Raw genomic sequence first — 17,699 nt, 5'->3', positions numbered from 1 at the left:
GAGCTCGGATCCATTAGCTTGAAACAAGTTGCCGGCTCGGATCCGATATCGGATCCGTAACCCACAGGTTGCTGACAAATGAACATTCCTACTTCAGATATACTGATAAGAATGATACAGAACATACACTGCATAACAAGTTCAGTACTTGTGAGTAAAGGCTCAGTGACAAAGTAGCTGTCTCCAGGTCTCATATTTCTTTATGGCTCAGCCTGATGTATTAAGTCTTAAATTCTCACAGACTAATGCAATAATAACCAAAAGGCCAGAAAGGAACACTTATTGTCTTAAAGACATCTTGCAAAACTACCTCCATTATAGCCCCATGCATAGTGTTCGACATATTCAGCAGCAAAAAAAAAAAGAGGGTACGAGTTTATCTTTCTTTTAGAGGCGTTTCCAGCTTATGTGCCTGGTGTGGAATGTAACCTGACACCTAGTTAAGGGATAGTCACCCTGCTCTTGAAATATGGCCAAAAAAAGACAGATGTCTACCTGCCATTAATATACTGCAACAATGATTCTAAAAAGTATCTGAGATTAACTCTAGTATGTTCAATGCTTGAAAAAAAAAATCAAGATCCTCATCTGAGGCTAAGCATCTGTATCACTGTGTGCCACCATCCAGATAATCTCAGGGTTTTTTTAAATCTGTCATATTACAAGAAAGTGCAATACAGAGGGGTGGAGAATTCCACAGTCTATCAGCACTACTTTGAAAGCTGTACCTTTTCAATAAAGCACTGCAGACTGGTAATGCAGATAAAATATTTCTAGTCTCATAATTTTGAGAACTGAACACAGCTAGTGTTAAATCCAAGATCTTCCATTTAGAACACTTGTATATGAGAACTAAGTCAGCTGATTAACCTAAAGGAGATAGCACTTGAACAGGAGTATTGAGTAACCTGATTAACCTACAGGAAACAGCACTTGTATACGAGTATTGGGTCACCTGATTAACATACAGGAGATAGAATGTAAGAAGGCCTACTCACACATCACAGATGCCTAAACTTGGAAACTAGCTAATAAAGTTCTTTGTATCCTTTCAGGCTTTACTTCTGTAGTATTACATATGCATATAGCACAATATGTCTCCTCACAACTGACTTACAATGTGAATATGCAAATATTTCTGAAAACTGTCCCATATCCCTTGGACTGATGACCTGTGAACAGCTTTAATCCTGCAAAGGAATCATCCATTATGTGAATATACAACATCAATAGCTAGGTTAAAGAGAACTCTCCAAAGGCAGGTAGGGTCAAAATCCATGATTCCAGAGAGTTGAGCAAGGATCCAAGCCCTAAAGTTATTGGACCTACACCAGTGTACTCATGCAGAAGCAAGTTCTGATTCTATAATGCAGTGATGAAATGCTTGTAAGCAACAATGACCTTAAGAAAAACTATGAACAGTGTTTACACATAGCATGTGCAAGCAACATTTAATGCATATATATTTCCTTCCCATTTCTTTAAGAATTCTGTGGTATAATGTTGCTATTCTTTACAAATGTAAGACCATCAAAAGCCTCACTTGTATTACTGTTGACTTGAATGCTGCTATGACAAATCAACATAAAAACTACAGAAATCCAAGAAAGAGAAATGATGATATAGCTGTTGACACTGCAGTGTTCACTGTAATCCAGAGAAAACAGTAGTGCCACTGCACCAGAGGTGTGTTTCAATTAAGGATTAAGCTGGATTTCTATTCTGTTGCTTTTCTAGTATAAATCAATTACAGTATTTCACAAGTGTTTGTCATGAATAACGTAACAATAGCATGAGCAGCAACTCATTGCCATCTCTGTACAGTTACCCAGGATAATGGGGACAAGATCTGCTAAACCATCCACTATGGAAGTAAAAGCAAAGAGCAAAATTCAACTATACTCAAAGGAAATCCTCTGTACTGGGAACACAGCAGAATTTCCCTATTGGAGAGTTACCTACATAGAATGCAACCATGATAAAGCCCAGCTCAGGGCACAAAAAGGGAGGGCAACCATGAGTCATCAGATATGGGAAGACCAAGAAGCCTTTGTCATGAAAACAGTGTCACCACAACAGTTAATGCCTTGATAAAGACTACTGTAATGATGGATAAACCAAAATGGAAGTATGCAGGGGTGAAACAAGCTCAGTAAACTGAACAGAACATTTTATTATATATATTTACACACACACACACACACACACACTTGCACACTAATGTGGCAGACCACCATATATCCATCCACACTGTCAAAGAAAACCAAGGCATTGTGAACTGAAGACTCGCCATTTGGATCTTCTTGACACAGTGATACGGTACTAGGAAAGTGCAGTTGTTTAAGTAACCTTACCATAACAGTAGATTTTTGTATAGTTCATTACTGCAGCAACCCAAGGCATAAGCCTATATCCTGCCAAGGATAAGATGACAGGTTTGCAACAAATACTTTGGAGCACATCAAATGCATCCTAACCACTGAAGGACTCTAGGAGAGCTGTACAAAGTAGTTAGAGCAACAAACCTTCAGAGCTTTCTCACCTCAAACAAAGGGAGGTGACAGCCCAGAGTATTAGGTATACAAGCTGGAAAAATTTTAATAAATTTATGAACAACTTGGCAAAATAAAAGGATGGATGGGAAAAGAGTACCCCTACTACAACAGTGATTTGGTAAGTTTCCTTACACAATTGTACTATGCTCCTCATTAGATCACTGTTGCAGTAGCCTAAGCTGTACTGGCAGATTACTAGAGTTTAGAGAGTGCGAGTTGAGGAACAGGAGTCAAAGACAATGAGCCCCTGGAGACTTGCCCTAGGAAAACCTGCACAAGATTTGGAAATGGAATCTAATTTGTAATGTTTTGTAACTGCATGGATAATTCACAGAACCCATTTATCTGACATCATCTGATGTAACTGGAGAAAATCTAAACTTAGACACTGGGAAAGATTAATGACATTCTTATAGGAGTGAAAATTCATTCTGATGTTTTGAACTGTTCTTGGTTCTAGGAGGCTCCCCCTTCTTTCTTGAGCCTCCACTCCATTGCTTACTGAATCTCTGCTTGCATGAAACAGTTTTTGTTTCCTGTAAAAAAAACAAAAAACAAAAAAAAAAAAAGTTACTGTCAGCTGCCTGTCGGGTGCCAGGATCCGCCACATAACACATGCACTCAGGTCACTCCACAACAAGTACAAATACGACTGTCATTGTCCATGTTGGTGTGAATGACCTGAGATGTACCTCCTTGGACTACATGAAAAGGGACATAGAGGAGCTGTCCGATCTTGTAGCCTAGGCAGGTATGACCCTAGCCCGGAGTAGCATCCTGCCATCACCCAGAATGATACCACAGTACAAGGACAAAATGATTGACTTCAACTGGCTAAGCTTCTGGTGGCATTCTAAGGGGATCCAGTATCTATCTGCCTGGGGTGACATGATAGACAAGCCACAATGCTTTGCCAGAGATGGCCTGCACCTGTCGCCCCTGGGATTCTGGATACTGGCTAAGGCTCTAGCCACCCCTATAGTGCCTTTTTTAGGCAAGGTTCAAATGACAAATTCACCACCCTAACAGGTACAGACAAGAAGAATCTGAGGGTATTGCTACTCATGCTAGAAGTCTAAACCTCAAAATGCACTCTCTTGAGGCACTCCTTAAAATGGAGAACATTGACATCTGTGCAGTGACAGAGACCTGGTTCAAGGCTCCAGAGAGTATTCCTGCATTACCAGGCTATAATTCATACCACACCTTTCGGCCACCTAACCTGGCTGAAACACTAAAGGTGGAGGCGTGTCCATATTCATTAAAGATATCCACACCTCCAGGCTAGTTGCTCAGCATAATGCATCTGAGATTATCCAAGTGGAACTAACTCTGGGCAAGACCGCAATCCAAATTGTAGCTTGCAACAGATCCCCCACCATGCCCCAGGATTCCCACTCCTCATTTCTTAATACAATGGAAAATATTAGGGTACAACCTAACACCCTAATAATGGGCGATTTCAACTCCACTACCCTACCATTAACTGGGAAAACTACTCGTGTACCAACCCTTGTCCTCGTTTTCTGGAATTCATAAATTCCAAAGACATGGATCAACTTATCCACACTCCCAACAGGGGCAGCAATATCCTAGACCTGGTTATTACCAACATGGGCAACCGGTGCTCCACAGCAGAAGTCAATTCCTCGTTGGTCAGATCTGGCCACAAGTTAATCACCCTAGACATCCACATCCCCTCCCCCACCCCCCATTAGGGAAACCACGATAAAAAAATTCTCCAAAGCCAACTTCACGCTTAAGACAGAAGTGGCAAACTTCACAACATCCATGCTGATGGACAATAGAGGTATGACTGCTGAATTCTACACAAATGCACTTTATAAGCACTTACATGAGTGCATGGATCGTGCAATCCCTAACAGAAGCAAGATGCTATCCTCCAAAAAAAGGAAAGCCGATCTGGTGGTCCCCTGTCATAAACAAACTCTACAACAGAAGAAAGAAACTGTTGCAAAAGAGTAAAATCCCACGATTAGAAGAAACTCCCTGGTCAGCCTCAGTAAGAAGCGGAGATCCCTCATAAAATCCTCCAAAGCTAGTTATGAAAACAAAATCGCCACCGACTCTAAAGACAAACGTAAAGCATTCTATAGCTATGTCAAGAATCTCAATGGCAACACTCAGATCTGCTCTGAGTTACAGCACAATGGCACTAAATATACAGAACCAACTGATATTGCCAACATCCTGGCAGATAGGTTCAGTGCTAACTTTACCCCCCTGTCATCCCCTAAAGGGCCCATCGCTATACCAGAAGAATGCAAAGTTCCTGTAATCATGGCTGCACAGGTAAAAAAACACACTATCCAAAGCCAAGAACACAGCATCCATGGGACCTGACAACATCCCATGCTGTGTTCTACATGAACTACAGAACGAACTGGCACCCCACCTAAGCACCCTGTTCAATCATAGCCTCACCTCAGGCTATGTGCCCACTGAATGGCGCACAGTGACAGTTATCCCACTCCACAAAGGGGGAGCCACCACAGACCCCAGAAACTACCACTCATTAGCCTAACGAGCCTGGTCTGCAAGGCTATATAAAGTATCATCATGGAACTTATAAACAATGACATTGGTAATCTCCAAACTCAGGACCCCACCCAGTTCGGGTTTGTAAAAGGCAGATCATGTCTCCTAAACCTGATAGACTTCTTTGAAGCAGTCACCAAAGCCGTAGATGAGGGTAAGGTGGTTCACACAGCCTATCTAGATCTCACCAAGGCTTTCAACACCATCCCCCACTCTGGAATTATAGATAAACTCACTAAACTAGGTATAAATCCCTATGTCACAAGATGGGTTGCCAACTGGCTCATGGACAGAACTCACACTGTGAAAGTAGCAGACTCCAAATCCAACTTCAGACCAGTGACAAGTGGAGTACCACAGGGTTCAGTCCTGGGTCCTCTCCTGTTTGGTATCTACTTCTCTGAAGTACAGGCCAACACAGAAGGTCTTTGGCTAATGAAGTTCGCAGATGACTGCAAACTAGGAGCCATAATCAAAACTCCAAAAGATGCGGACATCCTATTTAAAAGGGCCTCACTGAAACAGATGCCTGGTGTCAAAGCCATGGCCTCAAGCTCAGTGCCAAAAAGTGCACAGTCATCCCTTTTGGTAAAAACTCAGCACCCATGAACTACCACATAGGTGGTAGTCTACTTAACACCGAAAGTGTGATAAGAGACCTTGGGACACAGGTGGACAGTAGTCTCGCCTTTGATAATCACATCACCACAGTAGTCAGGAAATCCTTCTACCTGGCACACCATCACAAAAGGTTTCTCATCCAGAAAAAAAAGAGGTCATTGTTCCCCTCTACTCGTTACTCATTAGACCCATTATAGAGTACAATGCCCCTTTTGGTATGTACCTCACAAGACATCTACAACAACTGGAAAGGCCACAGAAATACCTCACAAAGAGGATTACTGGCCTCAAAGAGATGCCCTATGCAGACCATCTCAAAAAACTGCAGCTTTACTCCGTTGCATATCGCCTACTCAGAGGCGACCTCTGCCTAACACACAAAGCTATGTCAAACACAGAGCTTTTGGACATGCTCCACTCCCTACGAGCTACATGCTCTAGGGACCTAAACCTTGTCACCACAATAAACAGAACATGCTGGAGGGATAGATTCCTGTCCCAGAGACTTCCCATACTCTAGAACAAACTACCTATCTATATCAACTAACAGTAGGATCTCATTCTGGATTACAAAATAAATATTTGTGGGTCTGGGGAGACTTATATAATCTCACAGACTTTACAGGCAAGATGGTTGACAGGCATACTACAGGATGTCAGGAAAACATCATCTAATGTGGTAAAACAAGTAGTTGCAACAAATCATAATTTTTTGTAAGATACTGGACTTTAAATCTGTTCCTACTGAAACAATTTTTTCGTTATGGTTCTAGTTTCAGAAAATTATACCTACTCTTTGTTGGGGAGGGTGAGAGAGTCTGAGGGAAAACAAATTCTTTAGAATCAGATTCCTCTCAAACAGGTACACTCACAAAATATGAAGACTGCAGTGAGTGTACACTTCAACAGCAAGAAAGTTCTGAATTGCTGGTACCATAACCACTGTCTTGATATGGCTCTCCTTGAGGCATTCAGCTGTTAGGGTGTGTGGAAGGTGCCCTACAAACTCTGAATGTTGGCCATTCATCACATCTTTGGCAGGATATAACACATACAGCTCAGGCTATTAAAACACTGATCTAATGATGAACATCAGGCATGACTAAAACCCCTTTTCCTAGTCCGAAGATTGGTAAAAGTTCTATGATATATCTGAAATATACAGTGTGTGACTGCATCAACATGTCTAAAACACAATCATCTGCACAGTATGCCTTAATTGGAGTGGACCTGCCATTACTCCCTAAAATGTATACACAGCAGCCTGCCAAGGCTGTTTAACAAGGAAGTAGAGGATCAGCCATGCCAGCCAGTTCAAATACCTGCAATTGCAATCTTAGCCATCACAACAGTACAATGGATATATGGAACCAGAAGGATGAATCCATATTAACAGTAATTTTTCTGGACTCATTAACCCAGTATAAAGTAGTTCAGAGAGTGAAACAAGGCAGCCAGTTGAGTGGCATAACAGCCATTGTCACAGAAAATGGGCCATTTGCCAAACCTGTTCAGCAGTTCAGGCTCTCTCTAATGTTGATATGGCCAAATGCTGGAGCCAGTGAACCTTAAGCTAGGGCAAGAAAATGAAAGAAGAGTTGTCCTTGGGATGGTTGCAAAGCATGCTTGTCCACAAAGGAGGGAAAAATGTGTTTAATTTATTTAGCAAAGAGGTGAAATGGAACACTACAAACCTTTTAGTCACATCCTGGTTACATTAAACAGATTATATATATATATATATATATATATACATACATACATACACACAAGCATGCTCATAATAAAATGTTCAGGAATACAATTTTTGGTAGATGCAACTTAACTTTCAAAAGAATCATAAAATACAAAGTAGGCAAAAGTATTTTCTACAAATAAGCAAATCACATCAAATTTGCTATGTTAGACTAGTATAGAAAAATAATACAGTGACTAAAGTGGAGCAATATAAATAGGTAGTTTACACAGAAGCCAAGACAAAACATGAGTAGCACTTGTATGAAAAAAATAATAATTCATTGAAAAAATGGAGGAAGAGTAGGGAACTAGGTTATGTAGATGTAAAGACAGGAAGACTATACACATAAAAAACATTATGAATAAAATCTGAAAGAGGTGTATGGAGTTGTGAATTTCATTTACTTACTGATGTACTTTATTACTTAGTTAACTGGGTAAGTTTACTAGTCCTAAGACTCTTTCTGGCACACTCTGGGGGTCAGATGTGTCCAAAAAGAGCAGACGAACAGATAAATCTTGTAAAGGCAAGTAAAGACAGCACTAAAAGTTTACATTTGTGACTATATAACGTTTGCAAAGGTAAATCCATACTGTACAGACTATATTTACTAAGCAAGAATATATATAATCAGATAAATGTTCTCAGACTGCAAAAGAAAAGTTTAGTAGTAATTTAGAAAGTCATAGACGGCATATTTTAGTTATGTACTCACCATAACTTCAGATGTTTGGGATCCATCTCGCCTACATTCTGACTGATGGGTTCGGAGCCGATCCCTCGGCTCCGACTCGGCACGCTTATGCCAAAGAGCGAAGTCTCTTATTGGCTGAGCTTACTATATCCCAGGATGCACCACTACCAGTCCCCCAGATCTAGTTTGTCCGCATACATGCACACATGCAAGCACTGCTTATATAACATCGTCAGAAGAAACAAGATAAAACAGTAGAACTCAAAACCGTTCAATCTCTTCTGATCTCCAAGGCCGGGGAAGGAGGGTGGGTATTAGGAATGTAGATGGATCCCAAACATCTGAAGTTATGGTGAGTACATAACTAAAAGATGTTATGTGATCCTATCTCGCCTACATTCTGACTGATGGGACAGCCCCTAGCACCTGAATCCTGGGTGGCTCACTGGAAAACACTCCTGAGTACCGTAGAACCAAATGATGCTTTTAGATGCCACATCCAATTTATAGTGGGAAATGAAAGTGTGCGGATTGGACCAAGTAGCCGCAGCACAAATCTCAGAAATAGCGAGCTTGGAATGAAAAGCTATAGAAGTAGCCATAGCTCTGGTAGAGTGAGCTTTGATAGATGTTGTAAGTTGCTTATTTGAAGAGGAATAAGCCTGAGTTATACAATCTCTAATCCATTTGGAGATAGTAGCTTTTGTGATGGTTTTACCCAATTTATTGTCTGAGAAGGACACAAACAACTGGTCTGATTTACGAACTTGCTGAGTCCTGTCTAGATAGAAGCAATTGCCTGTGAACATCCAATTTATGGAGAGTGTATTCTGCTTCATTGGAGAATTTTGGAAAGAAAACTGGTAGCTCTAGAGATTGTTGGAGACAGAGATTAGAACAGACCTTTGGGACAAAAGATGGATTAGGCCTAAGTGATACTCTATCCTTGTGAAAATCAAGCACGGTGGTTTGATAGATAGGGCTTGAAGCTCTGAAACTCTTCTTGCAGAGGTAATTGCAACTAAGAAGGCAGTTTTCCAAGACAGATATTTTAACTCACATGTAGCAGCCGGTTCGAAAGGGGAAGATGTTAATGCACGAAGCACCAAATCAAGATCCCACGGAGGCGCAGGATGAAAAACTGGGGGTCTTAACAGCCCCGCACCTTTAATGAAAGTTTTGCATAATCTGCTGCTCATCAACGGAGGATCCATGGATTCGTGAAATTTAGAGATAGCTGCTAGTTGGACTTTAATAGTAGAGACTGAAGATCCTAGATTAAACAAGGATGTTAAAAATTTCAAAACCTCTGGGATCGGGGCAGTGATAGGGTCTAAGCCCCTGAGTTGAGCCCAGATAGCAAACCTCTTCCACTTACTGAGGTACAACTTCTTAGTAGTGGGTTTGTGGGCCGAAGATAAAATGTGAATAACTTCCGGGTCTAAGGTGTGATTTCTGACTAACGTCGGAAGTGGAGGAGCCAAGCTGTCAACTTCAAAGTGTGAAGGGACTGGTGTTGTCGTCCCGACTGATGAATTAGCAGATCCGGAGTTAGATCTAAAACCCAAGGATCGTCCACCGCATGTTTCTTCAGGTAGGGAAACCATACCTGACGAGGCCAGTGTGGAGCAATTAGTATCATTGTGGACCCCAATTGAGAAGCTTTCTGAATGACTTTGGGGAGAAGTGGAATCGGAGGAAAGGCATAAAGCAGCCCTGTTGGCCAAGGTTGTGCTAGAGCATCCATAGTTGCTTCCCCCTGATGTGGAGTCAAGGAGAAGCACCTTTTGCACTCTGTGTTTTGTGGTGTTGCAAACAGGTCGCAGCACGGCATCCCCCATCTTCTGAAAACCTGAGCTGCTACTGTTTCGTTCAGGGACCACTCGTGAGGAGAGAGAATTGTCCTGCTTAATCTGTCTGCCAATATATTGGATTTCCCCGGAATGTGGGTCGCTACCAAGAAACGGCTGGTAGCTACAGCCCATTCCCACACCCTCATGGCCTCTCTGCAAAGGGGGTAAGATCTGGTCCCTCCTTGTTTGTTTAGATACCAGACCACCGACATGTTGTCTGTGTGGATAGCGATAATGCCCTGAGGGAGAAACTTGTGGAGGGCCTGTAGGGACAGAAGTACAGCCCTCATCTCCAATACATTGAGGTGGAGAAAGGTTTCGTCTGGAAGCCAGGAACCCTGAACTAACCTGCCCAGACAATGCCCCCCCCCCACCCTGTCTGGGAGGCATCCGCCCTCAGGGTGACCACCGGAGGGGATAACAAAGGACTTCCCTGATTCAGATTGGACGGCTGAAGCCACCAGCGAAGGTCCCGTTTGCGTTTCTGTAATCATAATGGGGTGATTGAGGGGAAGATCCTGAAAGGACCATTGAGTCGATAATAGCCACTGAAGAATCCTCATGTGCAATCTTGCCAGAGGAACTAGGAGAACCGTGGCAGACATCGAACCTAAAAGTTGCAGGACCATCCTGGCTGGGGCCTTGGATCTTGAAAGCAGGGCTTGAACTTGGCCTTGTAAAGTTTGAATCCTTTCAGTAGGAAGAAAACGCATTAATTTTGAGTCTATCTCTGCTCCTATGAACCTTATGCGCTGAGAGGGCAGCAAGACAGACTTTGACCAATTGAATGTAATTCCCAGGGTAGCACCCAGGGAAATGGTGGCTTTGAGGTTGTCCATTAGTAGATGACTGGTGGTGGCAGTCAGGAGCCAGTCGTCCAGATAGGGAAACACTTGGAATCCAAGACTCCTCAGGTGAGCAGTTACTACTGCCAAACACTTGGTGAACACCCTGGGGCTGTGGTGAGACCAAAGGGCAGTGCACAAAATTGGAAATGACTGTCTTCCAGGCTGAAGAGATACTTCCTGGACACCATGTATCGGTATGTGATAATAGGCGCCCTTGAGATCTATGGAGCACATCCAAACATCCTTCTCCAATAATGGGAGAATGGATTGTAACGTGACCATTCGAATTTGGATTGGATTGGTTTAGTCTGCTGAGATACAATATTGGTCTAAGGTCCCCTGTCTTTTGGCACTAAAAGAACCTTGAGTAATTTCCGATCCGATCTGGTCTGTGGGGACTTGGATGACTCCTTTTCTAGCAGCTTTAACGCTTCTGCGGCTGCAATTTCCCTTTGACTGGGTGGTGGGTCCGGGATTTTTGGACGGTGGGGGTGAGTGTGTGAAGGGAATGGTGTAACCTCTGGCAATAATCAAGCACCCATCTGTCCTGAGTGATAGACTCCCAGGCTTTTAGGTGCTTGGCAACGGCACCCGACTGGCTCGAGCAGCACAGCCGGGCAATCCCTCATGAAGTGTGGGAGGCTGAAGAGCCACGAAAGGACTCGCGGTCTCCAGAATTGCGGGGCCCTCTGCCGCCTCTGGGACGGCGTCTCCCAGAAAAATTTCCCGCCCTCTGCCTCTGGAAGGAATCTTCCTGCTGTTGAGGGAAAAACTTGATTTATGGAACCACATCTTCCTCCTCCTTTAGCCTTGGGATAAGGCGGGAGTGGAATAACGTGCACCTACGGCAGATAAAGTTTTCCTTCTTGCTCACAGCGGGTAAGAGTGTCTTTAACCTTAGGTCCAAACAAAGAGGACCCATCAAAGGGGAAGACTTGAAGGCCTCAAAATGACACAAACGGAGCCAGGCTTGTCTCCGAGAGCCACGCCTGTGCCTGCCGCGCCTCTCGCATATGAAATGAGCCTCATGGATGAGTTAGAAATTGAAGTAAGGATAGCCAACTGAGAGCTAACCGACTGGGCTAGCTGCTCAGGTAGGTTACCCGAGAGGGAATCTGACAGCTCCTTGACTAGATCCCTCTGAAGCCTGGTAAAATGTGCCAAATAATTCAGGGACCTTAAAGTAAAGGCTGCTGAAGTCAGGGTGCACTTCCCGTACCGGTCCATGCTCCTAGATTCCTTATTAGGAGGCTGGACGGACGTTGAAGCCTCTGCCACGTCCTGTTGTGTAGCAGATGCCACCACCATGGCATCTACAGCCACGCCTTTAGTCAGGAACTCCTTCTCAGGTGGGGCAGACAAAAATTTGTTAGGACGAGAAGGCACTGGTTCCACGGTATCTGGATGTTCCCACACCCTCCGACAAACCAAATCCAGGAGCTTGTCGAAGGGCGGAGACACCCAGGAGGCGGAGGGCTGAGCCCCAAAGGCCTTGAGAAGCACTGACTCATCAGCAGAGGGGGGTTTGGATATCCAGCCACCTCGTTGTTTGAGGATCTCTAAAATGTCTGCAAATGAGACATCATCCGAGGGGGACCCCTCCGCATCATCAAGATCAGTGTCCGATGTAATAGACTCGGGGAGTCCACGTGCTTCCTCTTGCACAATCTCTTCCTTGGGGCTCCTCTGAAGACAACTCAAGAACCCTCAGGAGGAGGGGAACCCCAGTGGGGTAACCTCAGGCCCAGGGCTCCGCTGCCTAAGGACAGGGGAACTGCCAAAGACCCAGTCTCCACGCCCAGGGAAGGTGCTGGTAAAGCCGAGAGATGGCAAGAAGACTTGGCCAAGGCACTCCTCATAGCTCTGAAAGCCGGACCCCAGAATCCTGGGAGTGTCCGGTCCCGAGCCATGATAGCAGACGGAAGTCCCGCAGCAAGCACCGAGAGGGAGGCTCGGAACCGACAGCATAGGTCCCAAACATCACCCCGGTCCAGCCGAAGAAGTCCGGTACCAAACTCGGACCAAGGCCGGGTTGGAGCCGACCCTAAGACCTCCACCGGCTCCAACAGCACCTGCTCGACGGAGCCAAGCGGTCGGAGGAGGAATGGCAGCCAACTGGGTCGGAGCCAAGCAAATTTTGAAAGACTGGGGACTGGAACAGTCTTTGGAGCACCCTGTCTATGTCCGAATCTGACATCCTCGATGACCTTAGAGGATACTGAACGGGTTCGAGATGGCCTCTCCAACGCCCCAAGGGGCTAGGGGACTGGTCCGAGGCGACTCGATGACTATCGGGCTCAAGGAATATCCAAACTAGTTTCCATCGGTGCGAGGAGGACTTGGCGCCGAGGAGGAAGTGTCTGAGCGACAACCTTCATCGGCCCGAGACCAGTGGAGCCGATGAAGATGACCCGCCTCGATGCCCCAGCCATCGGCAAGCCAGAGGAGTCGAGACTGGTGGCATCGAGGCAGACCGCCCAAGTCCTTGGAGCCGAAGGAGAAACCTGCCTATGTCTTTTGGCGGTCGGATCCGACGGACTGGTCGGAGCCGCGCTTTTCTTTAGCAGGAGAAGGAGAGGATGCTAAAGCTTCTTCAAAGGAGGGTTTTATAAGACCTTTTAATATGAGCTTATTTTTCCTCTCTTGGAGGACCCTCGAGGAAAAAGCGTGACACACGCTGCAGGACTCCTGCAAATGTTTTGCACCCAAACAATAAACACAGAGAGAGTGGTCATCTGTGATAGACATTTTAAAGTTGCACTTGGTGCACTTTTTAAAGCCTGAAGGCCTAGGAACCTGAGACATTCCGGTAAATTATTCAGTGAACTAGCCAAAACACAGTACAAACACTGAAATTATGACAGAAAGAAATTTTCTCTGCTTTATCCTTCTTTTAAAAGAAAGAGAAACTATCAGCAGTATAAAGGATCCGAGATCCCTAAACAGAACAGAAGTCACCTAACAACCAAAAAGACCGGGAAAGGCCTTTCCACACAAGAGGTACTCCTAGTCAATCAACACTCACAACACAAGAATTTACGAAGTAAATTTCTCCAAACGCACTCTAAACACAAGATAGCTGTTAAAACAGCTTTTGGTTGAAGAATAAAGAAATTCCTGACAGAAAGTTAGTGAAAATAATCACTACTTAGCTCAGCCAGCTCGAGACCACATCTTCACTTGTTAGCGGCAAACGAGATCTGGGGGACTGGTAGTGGTGCATCCTGGGATATAGTAAGCTCAGCCAATAAGAGACTTCTCTTTGGCATAATGAAGCCGAGGGATCGGCTCCGAACCCATCAGTCAGAATGTAGGCGAGATAGGATCACATAACATCTAAGCTTTATAAAGCAGTCAAGTTTGATTCCAGAAGGTATTTTAACTATTTTTGTAAAAAGTCACTAGGGTGGTAATGTTTCCGATTCTCTCTGGGAAGACATTTCAAATGCCAGTTGCTCCTTTTGAAAATATTTTTTCTTTTAAAGCAAGGGAAAATGCAGCTCTGAATACTGATGTCTTCTGGAGTTTGAGAAAGTATGGTCATCTCCTTATTTGTAATTATTCATTACTGGTGGGCAGCAGTTATGTTGAATAAGTTTGTAAAGTTTATATATTTAACAGGTTCTGTAAAGTCACGACAGGAGCATGAGCTAGGGTAATGACAAGCAAGGAAATATACAACTATTTACATATAAAGAAAAGTTTGTCATGACCTTAAATGTCCTTCTCTTCATTGCTGCAGTATTCTTTACTTTAGGGATATCCCTTGCCAGAAGGCACCCGATGTTGGCCAGTATACAGACGTCTTTTGCCACTACAGGATATGTGGTACATCTGACATCAGCTGCAGTCAGACGTAAGCCATAAAACAGATGCATGGAACTACCATCCTCTGAACTGAATTTCCTAGGAGGAAAGCCAGACTAAGGATATGAGTGGTCAATACATCCAAGAAAGACAAGAGACCATTGGGGAATGTGGGAGGGAGAGAATACTGCAGCAGTGAAGAGAAAGACATCTATGGCTATAGTAAGACTTTACACAACTCTTCTATGGCCTTCTGTTCACTTGTTGCAACATTCTTCACTTGAGAGAGAATACCAAAGCTCAAGAGGGAAGGGGGGAGGAGGAAGGAGAGGAGGAACTTTATATGAAGCCATGTAAAATGGCTTTTGCAAAACTGGTTCTAGCTATGGAGATGACATCTAGCTTGTAATGTTTGGTTAAAGGTATGAACAGTAGAACAGGTTTCTGCTTCCAGGATGGCACTGTTATCCAATCCTTTGGAGACTGCCTTTGATGAAGTCATAGCGGTGGTAGAATAGGCTTTCACATGTAGAGCAAGATCCTTTCCATGGTGAGTGTAGCAAAATGAGATAGTTCTAGAAATCCAAGAATAAATAGTCTGCTTAGATGCAGGAAGACCCAGAGACCTGGGGTGAAAATGAATGAAAAGTTGTTCAGATTTTCTGAGGGGTTTTATCTTGTCCAGGTAATATCTTAGTTGTCTGTGAACATCAAGGGAGTGCAGAATCCACTCACTGTGGTTTTATGGAGAGGGTAAGAAGGTTGGTAGTTGAATAGATAAGTTAAGGGATAGCTAGTTAACCACCTTGTGCATAAAGGAAGGATTAGTTCTCAATGATACCCTGTCTTTATGAAAGGCCAAGAAGTGGGGAACAGACATCAGGGCTTGGAGTTCTGAAACCCTTCTAGCTCAAGTCAGGGCTACTAGCAATACAGTCTTCCATGAGCAATGTTTGAGGGAGGCAGAAGCTGAAGATTCAAAAGGGGGCAATGTCAATTTGTCTAGAACAAAATTAAGGTTCCAAGGAAGAATATGTTTCCTGAAGGCCTAATGTGCAGGGCACCTTTAAGGAACTGTTCTACCTCAAACCTGGATGCCAGAGGAGAGGATAAAGCCAGACAAGCAGGGACAGCTGACAAGTGTGCTTTAACCAATGAATAAGCCAGGCCAGCTGAGAGTAGTTCACACAAGTATTCCAGAACCAGTGGTATTCTCACTGCCAGTGGGTTTTGGTTCTTATTTCCACTGCCAGTGGGTTTTGGTTCTTAGAGAGAGACAGTACAGTTGTGCACACTTACCATAAATGTAGATGTTCGAGTGTATTCACTGTTGCAGTCATTACATTTGGGTAATCCTGCTGGCAGGTTGCTCTCAGTCGGCCTGAATTCCAAAGTATTGGGTCCTGTGCCAGTTGCTGTCGCCTCTTCCCTGACATTAGGTTGACAGGGGTATAAAAGATGCAGCCAATGCCATTTTCTTCAGTTTTTCTTGCCACAGATGTCAGGTGCCCTCTAAAGGTTAGACAAAATTTATATATATATATATATATATATATATATATATATATATATATATATGTGTGTGTGTGTATATAAAAAAACATACATGCACCAATATAAACTTTACCTTCATCCACAAGCACATACACCACATAGGTTGTATAGATCAGAGAAGGAAAAATAAGTTCCAGCAGAAATAAGGGGGATGGTGGGTGGGTAACTGGACTGCAACAGTGAAGACACTTGAACATCTACATTTATGGTAAGTGTACACAACTGTACTATGTTCTTTGTATTTCACTGTTGCAGTCATTACATTTGGGTAGAGTCCCAAAGCTATGGTTGGAAGGCTGGAGCTAAACAGCATTATGAGCGGCTATGAGGCCCTGCAGAACTGCAGTGGCAAAGCCTGACCTGTATTTAGAGTAAAGTGGCAGATGATAATGCTTTGCAAAGGTGTGCACTGAACTCCCAAGTATCAGCCTCTAAAATGTCTTTAGTTGGAATTCCCCTGAGAAAGGTTGCTGAAGTGGCTGCAGCTCTGGTTGAATGTTCCCTAATGCCCTTAGGCACTGGCTTGCCATGTGAATAGCAGAAACAAATGCAGTGACCTATCCACTTTGAAATAGTCTGCTTGGAGATGGCCTTTCTTTGTGATCCTGCAGCATATGCCACTAGCAATTGCTCTGTCTTCCTGAAAACTTTAGTTTTGTCCAAATAGAATCTAAGCTGTCTGTGTACATCCAAAGATTGCAGAATTCTCTCCCCCTTGTTCTGTGGGTTTGGATAAAAAGTTGGCAAATGAATAGTTTGGTTAAGGGCCATACTGGACACCACCTTAGGCATAAATGTTGGGTTTGTCCTCAGAGAGACCTTGTCTGGATAAAAAAAAAATGATAAAAGGTTTCACAGCCATGAGTGCCTGCAGCTCTGACACTCATCTTGCAGAAGTTATTGTTAGGAGCAAGCTGTTTTCCAGGATAAAACTTTATATCAGAAGTAGCAGCTGGCTCAAATGGAGGTACGGTGAGTTTTTCCAAGACATAATTGAGGTCCCATGCAGGTATTGGCGATCTCCTTGGATGCCTTAAATTTTTGGCTCCTCTGAGGTGCTGCCTTAATAAAGGATGAGAAAAGATTGGTGGCTCTGTACTGTAATGAGCCGAAATGGCAGAGGCATGAATTTTAATTGATGAAAAAGATAGGCTTTTGTCCAGCACCTCAGTTAAGTATTGCAAAATCGGAGGAATATTTGGTACAGCTGTATGTGTCTGGTTCCAAGCACAAAATCTCTTCCATTTTCCAGCATAAGATTTCCTAGTACTAGGCCTTCTGGCTTCCAGAATGACATCCATCACAGCTTTACTGAGAGGTGTGCTTTGTATGGCTACATAATCCACCATGCTGCCAGCTTTAGATTCCTGAGTTGGTTGTGCAGGATCTGATTGTTTTGCTGAGACAGTAGATGAGGTATTTGAGGTAAGGTCCAGGCCGGGCAATGAGACAAGTTCCTTAAGATTGGAT

Source organism: Protopterus annectens, chromosome 4.part1 (assembly GCF_019279795.1).
Source record: "Protopterus annectens isolate FY-2018-M chromosome 4.part1, PAN1.0, whole genome shotgun sequence".
NCBI lineage: Eukaryota > Metazoa > Chordata > Ceratodontiformes > Protopteridae > Protopterus > Protopterus annectens.
The sequence above is the reverse complement of the archived record's forward strand: the minus strand, read 5'-3'. Positions refer to the sequence as shown.